The following is a 10,187-nucleotide window of genomic DNA, read 5'->3' on the forward strand; positions in this document are numbered from 1 at the left end:
ATAATACCATAGTTTGAACCTGTCCACATCCCGCGCCTTATCTCCTACCCACCTAGTCTCTTGTACACAAGCTATATTAACTTTTATTTTCTCGAGAATCTTCGCTAACTCTACAGATTTTCCAGTCAAAGTTCCTATGTTCCAAGACCCCACTCTCAGCCTAGCAGCTCCCTTAGCCCTCTTACCCCCCGCACCCCCTCCCCCGTGTTGACACCCCCGAGGAAAAGACCTTACCCTACCATAGTTCACCAAAGCCACTATAATTTAGTAGTCACTACGCAAGCACTATCCCGAAAATAAGCGACAAAATAAAATGAATTACCGAAATATAATCTACCACTAAAGGTCGCAAAACAAGTGAAGAAATAAAATAAAGGAACTAACGGGAACTATAATCTACAACTAAAGGTCAGAAAAACAAGTGAATAAATAAAATAAAGGAACTAAAGTAAACTAATATTCTACAACTAAAGGATAGAAAGATAGGTGAAGAAATACAATAAGCCCCCTCATGGTTGAATGTGAAAAAGATATAGAGTTTTCGAAAAAACCTGCTAGTGGAGAAAGACCATTATTGATGGGACATTTTGATCCCCTTTTCCTCTCATCCTCCCCCGATTCTGGTTCAGGAAAAGGTCAACGCAATGATCTTATTACGAAGCAATCTCTGGAGTTTTTCCTACGGATCTTCCAGACGTAGAGCGTGCAAGGCTTTGAACCCAAATACGTTACCTACAGTGGAAGTAAACATGTTGGTAACAGAACCAAAGGGGCCTGAAAAAACGTAATAGGCTTCTACTCTAGGCTCGTTTGCTTTCTTAGTGCTGACACCCTCGTATGCTGATCAACCAATGAAACGGCAAAAGAACCTTATTTTACTTTTATTTTGGTCATGTTGCTTCAGTGAATGAAAATGCTCAATAAAGCGGGTACGCTGGAAGTGCTTTCTCCTACTATGGTGGAGTTTACCAAGAACTCTAAATGTTTGGAGCGTCGGTTTTGTTTCATGTGACGTCAACTCAAGGAAGATTCGAGGGGGCCTTCCACTGCCAGATGGGCAGATGGAGCTGTTAGAAAGAAGTATTGATCATCGGGAAGAGAAGGGGAATGAATCTTTTTTTGGGGAATAAGCACTCTTGTCGCGTTTGGAGTTGTAGATAGTAGGGGGAATCGCCTTTTGAGTTGTTAGAAAAAACACCTTCCTATTTGAGTAAGGAATGAATATCGGACCCAACTGACTTTGAACCGACGACCGGGCCTAGTGGTGCTTGCGGGCGAAAACTTCTGGATAGGTATCCTACATCTGAACCGAATTCTTTATGGTTAAAGAATCTCTCTCTAGTTTCTCTAGAACAATTAGGAGATTCTCTAGAATAAATACGGGGTTCTACTTCTGGCGGCAACATGCTTTGTCTAGATAAATGAAAGGAGCTCTTAGAAAGGTAACTGAATGCGTATCCAGGACAAGGGGCTAGCGTGCAATGGCTTTCTATGATAGAGGCTCGCTTCTTCAACTGATTTTCTTATCCCTTTACCTGTCTTTGACTTCAGTCGGGCATTTCCTTATCTTCTTTGATCGTCGTTGCTCACGAGCCTAGGTCTATGAAAATTTCTTGTGTTTCCCCTTCTTTTTTCGACGAAGGCATACACGCATCGATAGGGGCACACTTTGAGTACCAAACTTTCTGTCTGAATCAAATGCTGGAAGTCCAAGATGGTGGTTTGGAACATCTAAGAGAACACCTAATCGACGCTCTCTTCCCTTGGTAAAGAGGAATTTCAAATCTAAATCAATCATTTGATCAAAGAAAAAAAGTATTATCGACGAAATCAATCGTACTTTCACTGCTGTGGACCGGATTTCATAAAGCACCTTTTCTCTGGCTAGGAATAATAAAAAAACTAGGAATAGCTTGAGACAAAACTTGATCATAACTTGAGACAAAATATTCTGCTTTTTAAGGTGGACTAATCCTTTTAAGCCAAGTACTTCTTCAGCATTTATTCCAGTATGTTGTAACAACTCAGCTATCCAAATGAACAATTCGCTGGTGAGTAAACTTGCAAGGTATCACGTACAAATTAGAATAAAAAAAATACGAGGATGTATTGTTCAAAGTCCAGATCACACAATACCGATATGGAGAGTTGACCACTCATCAACTACAGAAACTCCTAGGATTACAACATATGAGTTAGAAGAGTTTCCGGATGGAAGATGCATGCTGATCTCCAACTCAAAAATATGGATTCACCGAGTCATTACAGAAAAGATCTTTTTGCAAATTATATATCATGTGGTAGAATTCACATTTTTTGCAGTAGAAACAACAATTTTTCCATCAATGTGGAACCTGCACCTTATAATTCAGTGTTGGAATCAATATAGATACAATCATGGTTTTACAAAACGAGATTGGCGAGGAAAATTAAAAGGACCATCTGATCTTTCTCTGCTGCTCGGACCATTTGATCTTTCTTTAATTTACTGCTCTTCATTGATACTCCGTCATTCATATCATGAAGCACTGAAGCTACATATACAGTAACACATCAGTAAAAAAATTCAGTTAACTTATGAACTATTATTGAACACAAAGAAGGTGAATAATGAACTATTATTCAATGTGACTTTCTTCCTTATAAATTGTACTCAAAACTTGATGTTTAATTTTTTTAGATTGTTTATAGGTCTTGGAGAGCACCATACTTTTAAGCTAGCTTCACTGGAGAAATTTCTAAGAATAATATTGTCATTTGGTCTTGAATCGTACTTAGGCCCCCATATTAGCCCCAACGAAATTCATCTATTTATTTTTTATTTTTTATTTTAATTCTTTTGAATTCGATCGCTAAATTTAATATGCAATATACATATGTTTCTATTATCTCTCTCCGCTCTTTTCTCTTTTGAATTGGTCCGCGCATCACGCGGGTACATGTACTAGTTTATTTGGTTAAGATCGAGTTACATAAATTCACTCACCAAGCCACCAAGTATAATACTTTGTTTAATTTGTAACTTGATTAGCTAGTTTTTGTATGTGTTCTTTGCTTTCACTGTATAGGCAGTATCCCACTTTGTTTTCATTTTAAAAATATTTTGCTAGAGTTTGGACATAAATCGGGTTGAAACTTAAGAAAAGAGTTGTTGAAGTTATGTTGAAAAATATTCTCAGGAAGTTAAAGTTGTGTTTGGACATGAATTTTATTTATTTTTTTAAAACTTGAAGTTTTGTAAGTGGAAGAAAAATTTTTACCCTGCCCTAAACCAGATTTTGGCAACTTAAACTTTTTTTAATTTGTTTTTAAAAAACGATCATATTCCATGAACAAATAATGATTTTTAAAAATTTACCAAAATCTATGGCTAAACGGAAGCTTAATCTATCAACCACTTATTATTATTAATGAGTCTGAATCATTAATATTTTGCAAGTTTTAAAATCATTAATTAAGATTTAAGAGTTCACTTGAAGATTAATGCAAATGTATCATGATTTTATGGAGTACAATTTTTTTCCATTAATCATTACTAAACACATTAAACACTATGGTATATCTCAAAGTAGTAACTATACTTTTTCTTCAACATTAATAAAAAGGACGTTAACTTCATTATATAGCCGTATTTATTAGTTGCTATACTCCTTCGTATTGGCAACGATGATTTTTAAAGTAAATATTAATGAAAGGATTTTTCAGGACACATTATTTTAATAGCTATAAGAAGTTTCAGATATCCCATATTTAACTATATAATAAGTGAAGCCTTGGACGACCAAGGGCGTTTTTATAATTTAGCGCAAAGATGTTTCTAGAATTTACTAGACGGTTGCTGCCCGTGCAGAACACGGGCCCAACGGCCAACACTTCAATAACAGAATTCTAGGATAAGTGATCAACTTTATTAATTAACATCAAGTAGTATACGCTAAGTTATATACATTTTGTAAGTTAGTCCAAAAGCTAACAGGTGATCAAAACAACGATAGTTACTTTCGTTTCAGCTAGTCCATAGTATTCAAGCAAGTACCGTATCAGAAGCAGCCTTGTGTTCCTATCTTCCTTCTGAAACAATTTCTGTTAGCGCCTCTTAGATCTCCAAGCATGATTCAATTCAACTTCGAACATACATAGAACACTTGCATAGTTAAGTAGCTATGAGACAATGCAAAGAAAAACTCATGTCTTCTGAGTTACTGGAGCAAAGTTAATATCTTTACATAAGGTGTAACCTCTTTTGTTAGATAACCATTGTGCAAAGTTGTTCAAACAAAACTAATGACTATGGAGAGGAGTGCTAGAGGTAAAGAGCCTATATACATTTTTATATAAGTAAAGTTCTGTTGTAGGAAGAGGAATTACATACAATATGCAACATTTTATCAGCAATGCACAAAATATGTCTTCACCAATTAGATACACAAGTTTAGTAGAAATTTAGTTTTATAGTGAGTAGTACCATATGTTGTCAGTGTAACCATGTATCTGTTAAATATTATAGAAGGTTCTTATTTGATATACAAATATTGATGATAAAGTAATCTTTCTCAACAAAAGAAAAGGTATGGTCAGATTGTTCATATTTCTGTTCACGACCAAGGCAAGAGCTGCACATAAATAGTTTTATAGTGAGTAGTACTACATGTTATTAGTGCAACCATGTCTCTGATAAATATTATATAAGGTTCTTAATTCATAAACAACTATTGATGATAAAGTATTCTTTTTCAACAAAAGAAAAAGTACGGTCATTTCTGTTTATGACCAAGGCAATAACCACACATAAACATGAAAAATTGGTAAGTTTGCCAGAACAAAGTTGGGTAGTCAGATGAATAAGTTAATAAAGAGACTGGTCAATATAGGAAATAATACTACATGCATGTATCTGCATATGTTGCAATATAGGCAATAATACTACCTACAATGTAAGTGCTACACAAGAAGGAAAGGAGAAAAAATACCATTCAGTGTGTTTGAGTAATGTTAAGTGCATAGGCATTGATGTTAGATATGATTCATTTAGAGAAGTTTACTTAGAAAACACATATTATATTGGAAGAAAACAGCTACAAAGAAGATTAGGAAGAAAAGACTCCACAATCCATGACACACTGCAATAATAGAGTACCTGGCGTTGAAAAGGTATACAACATCCTATATATAAAGAATAGGACTGAGTCCCTTTTTTTAATACAAAAAAAAAAAAACATCAAGCTCACCATGCATAGTGCCTTCTAGATGAAAGTATCACAAAATCATCGAAGACAAATTAATGTTCGCCATATGAATATCCTAAAATGTTGGTCCATTACCTTAACCTTAAGCATCATAATTTAACACTACAAGCATCCTAACTTTTACTTCTTTCATTTCATTTAAATATGCAATCAACTTGGCTTTGTCTTGATGATGAACTAAAGAAAGGGTGGCCAAAGACATGGCCTTTGCTTTTCTTAACATTTCTTCTTAGAATGTCCAGTTGTGTAAGAGGAGACTATTGAATATACTATGTACCTAAACTTCAATAGGACCGTCACAATCTAACAATAGAATTTTGGAAAGATTTCACATTCGCACACCGTCAAAATTACTAAACGGCAACACAGTAAAAATAAATTATTGTACCCTTTTTGCTTTCAAGTACAAAGAATTATTTTAAAGGTTCATCCTGGCTTTGAAAGAGTATCTTTATGTCACTTACCTCTCTCCGATACTCATATTTCTTACTTTCTCTTTTTCAATTTTGTTACGTTTATGTGAACAAATGACCATATGCTGGGTTTGGTCTCTTCTTTGGAGCTTTCTCTTGTTTCATCCTATCAAACATCAGTTAGGAAGTAGCTATTAGTGGAGGCATCACTTTTCACGTTTCCAAAGAGACCGAAGAAATTTCGAATCAATATCATGAAAATATTTGTCTCAACGACACCATTAAAGATCAAAAGGTAAATACACAAAATATTTCGATAAAAAGTGCATCATTTTTTAGATTCGGTGTGTAAAAAGTGTAAATAAAGAACTTCATCAAAAAAATAAAATAAAATAGTGAAAGCAAATGCTCAAAGGAATTAGTAAGCACACAACAACATTAAATGGGTAAGGCATATCATCAAATACCATATGTGCATAGCCTACTTCAATATTTGTTGTTTCTTTGTCACGATATAGGAAAGATTAGCTCCTTTAGTGTACTCAATTTCTGACAAATTTATCTTCTTCGTCTGCATTGTTGCCCTTTCTTACTATCTGATTGGGTTGGGCATACAAATAATTAAAAAATATTGGAGCGGCTATTCCGCAAATTGTTGTAGCGGGGAATCTGTAATTCAAGTTTGTTTGTAAAGTTCTATATTCCTTATCAGAAAGATCCTTTTTTGGTTGTTCAAAAAAAATTAACCCAAAATTAGGGGGGGGGGGGGGGAGAGTACCTGGGAAACTATAACCGACATATATGTCTTGTGAAACAGAGATAGAGAAGATGAAGCAGACAAAAACATAACAATCATTGAAAAGCGAAAAGAAGTACCTTAGGATGAAGTAGCATGTAAACCCAGAAAAATTTGCTTATGAAGAGAAATTGAGGGAGTGCTTCTTAAAAGAGAGAGACATTGATTCAAACTTCAAAGGGAAAGCTATGGAATATGCAAAGATGTATCTATGGCATAAGTAGGGGTGGCAACTGGGCCGGGCTCGGTCCTAAGTGGGCCGGTCCTATGCGGTCCGGTCCTAAACGGTTCTGAGCTTCGCGGGCTTATTGCTGGAACCGGCTCGGGACCGGGACCACGAGCTAACGGGCCCGGGTTTAATGGGCCGGTTCGGTCCCGGGCCCAAACGGGCCCAACAGAAACTTTCTATTTTTAGTTTTTTTTTCCATATAAGTTAGAGAAAAAAATAGTAATAAAGATATATAAGTTATATTCGATTTATATACTATATATACATCTTAAAATATATATATACTATATTATATATACATAGTATACATCTTAAAATATACTATATATATATATAGTATAGTATAGTAGATCTTAAGATATATATATATATATATATATATATATATATATATATATATATATATATAGTAAGATGTATATATAGTATATCTTAAGTTGTATACTATCGAATATGACTTATAAACTATGTATATATATTATAGTATAGATAGTATATTATAGTGTATATATACATTTTAAGATATATAAGCTATATTCGATATATTCGATATACATATATATATATATAAGCTTATATATATATACTATACTATACTATATATACATCTTAAGATATATATAGCTATATTCGATTTATATACTATATATACATCTTAAGATATATATATATATATATATATATATATATATATATATACACACACACACACACTGTACTATATATACATAGTATATAAATCATATTCGATAGTATACATCTTAAGATATATATAATATATATAGAAAGATGTATATATATTATAGTATAGTATAGTATATACTATATATACAGCTTAAGATATATAAGGTATATTTGATATATACATATATATATAAATATATATAAGCTTATATGTGTACTAAACTATACTATAATATATATACATCTTACTATATATAAGCTATATTCGATTTATATACTATATATATATCTTAAGATATACTATATATACATGTATATCTACTATATATATCTAGTATACTATGTATATATAGTATATCTTAAGATGTATAAATAGTATAGTATATCTTAAGATGTATATATAGTATATCTTAAGATGTATATATAGTATAGTATATATAATATAACTTAAGATGTATATATAGTATATCGAATATAGTTTATATATCTTATGAGATGTATATATAGTATAGACTATAGTATAGTATAAATATAAGCTTATATGTATACTATACTATACTATAATATATATATATCTTACTATATATAAGCTATATTCGATTTATATACTATATATACATCTTAAGATATACTATATATACATGTATATCTACTATATATATCTAGTATATCTAGTATACTATGTATATATAGTATATCTTAAGATGTATATATAGTATATCGAATATAGTTTATATATCTTATGAGATGTATATATAGTATAGACTATAGTATAGTATAAATATAAGCTTATATATATATATACTATAGTATAGTATAAATATAAGCTTATATATATATATATATATATATATATACATCTTACTAAATATAAGCTATATTCGATTTATATACTATATATACATCTTAAGATATACTATATATACATGTATACCTATTATATATATCTAGTATACTATGTATATATAGTATATCTTAAGATGTATATACAGTATAGTATATATAGTATATCTTAAGATGTATATATAGTATATCGAATATAGTTTATATATCTTATGAGATGTATATATAGTATAGACTATAGTATAGTATAAATATAAGCTTATATATATATACATCTTACTATATATAAGCTATATTCGATTTATATACTATATATATATCTTAAGATATACTATATATACATGTATATCTACTATATATATCTAGTATATTTAGTATACTATGTATATATAGTATATCTTAAGATGTATATATAGTATAGTATATGTAGTATATCTTAAGATATATATATAGTATATCGAATATAGTTTATATATCTTATGAGATGTATATATAGTATAGACTATAGTATAGTATAAATATAAGCTTATATATATATATATATATATATATATATATATACATTTTACTATATATAAGCTATATTCGATTTATATACTATATATACATGTATATCTACTATATATATCTAGTATACTATGTATATATAGTATCTTAAGATGTATATATAGTATAATATAGTATATATAGTATATCTTAAGATGTATATATAGTATAGTATATATAGTATATCTTAAGATGTATATATAGTATATCGAATATAGTTTATATATCTTATGAGATGTATATATAGTATAGACTATAGTATAGTACAAATATAAGCTTATATATATATATATAGTATATCTTATGTTTTTTTAAAAAAATATTAGCTGCTAGGCCCGCCAAGGGACCGGGCCGGTCCCGGGCCCTGGCGGGTCAAACGGTCCCGGGCCTGACGGGCCAATCATAGGACCGGCCCACGAAACCGGACCAGGCCCGCTAAAACCGGACCAAACGGTCCTGGCCCGTTTAGCCGTTTGGCCCGTCTGGCCCGCGGTCCCGGGCCTGGACCGGCCCACTTGCCAGGCCTAGGCATAAGTGGCAGAATTACCAATTTATCCCTCAATATATGCGAAATTTCAAAATTACCCTTGGTCGACCGACTTCTATTTTCTACATAATAGAATTACGCACACAAACCACCCAAGTGGTTCTTTTGCTTTACCAAGTTTGTATCAAATAAATCCCTTTGCCTTCCGTTGACGTTTACCCTCAAGTTGAATTACCCTCGAGTTGACGTTTCTCCTTATCACAACACTACTATTCTTACCCAAAGCTTACTCAGTATGCTCTAATCTAAATTACACCGCCCGAACGGGCAAAAAAACACAAGCCCCCAAAGAAGTAACTCTGCCTTAACACCACCAATCTAATTCATACTCCGTGTGCACTACATCATTCAAAATAACAATTTAATCATCTCATAATTTTTCATAAAGTGCAATATAACCCTCATTCAAGACGTTTTCTTACTCGAGTCATCCTCAATCTCAACCTTTGCAAGTCATAACTAATCAACAAGTATGCCTCAGACCAAAATCAATACCACACCTAATCGTGCAATCAAATCGTAGATAGCAGACTCGCCCACTTAGCCCAAGGCCATATAACAAAACATTTGATATCTCACCATACCCAGATAATATCTAAATTGACCATACTAAGCAATAAAAGACCAACTCTGGTCTCGTCTCCCAATAATTTCTACACACGACCGATACACCCGATACATAATTATAGGATCGCCCAACGGCGTAGGTACATGAACAGGTGAAACTAAGGACTCACGGGGCGTATCCAGAAAATGAACAAAAATATTATGAAACCTGGGTCAAATAATATAGATGCCTCCCTATGGCACACTGAGACAATACATGTGATCATTGCATCTGAAGCAACGATATCTGGTCTGGTAGGAAAAGCATAGAATCGGC

At 32.4% G+C, this 10,187-nt stretch overlaps 1 long non-coding RNA gene across 2 annotated transcripts; it reads right to left on the reverse strand.

The window, feature by feature from the left end:
* Positions 1-2,226: 2,226 nt before the first annotated feature.
* Positions 2,227-6,659, reverse strand: LOC104120914 (uncharacterized). 2 transcript variants are annotated; one of them, XR_691761.4, is made up of 3 exons: positions 6,536-6,651; positions 4,037-5,825; positions 2,227-2,534 (listed from the first exon to the last, which is right to left on the reverse strand). It is a non-coding gene; the product is annotated as an uncharacterized lncRNA (long non-coding RNA). The 2 variants fall into 2 exon arrangements; XR_001966800.3 differs by lacking the exon at positions 2,227-2,534 and having other exon boundaries at positions 3,887-5,825; positions 6,536-6,659.
* Positions 6,660-10,187: the final 3,528 nt, after the last annotated feature.

The sequence above is a fragment of the Nicotiana tomentosiformis genome, chromosome 2 (genome assembly GCF_000390325.3).
Source record: "Nicotiana tomentosiformis chromosome 2, ASM39032v3, whole genome shotgun sequence".
In the NCBI taxonomy this organism is placed as follows: Eukaryota; Viridiplantae; Streptophyta; class Magnoliopsida; order Solanales; family Solanaceae; genus Nicotiana; species Nicotiana tomentosiformis.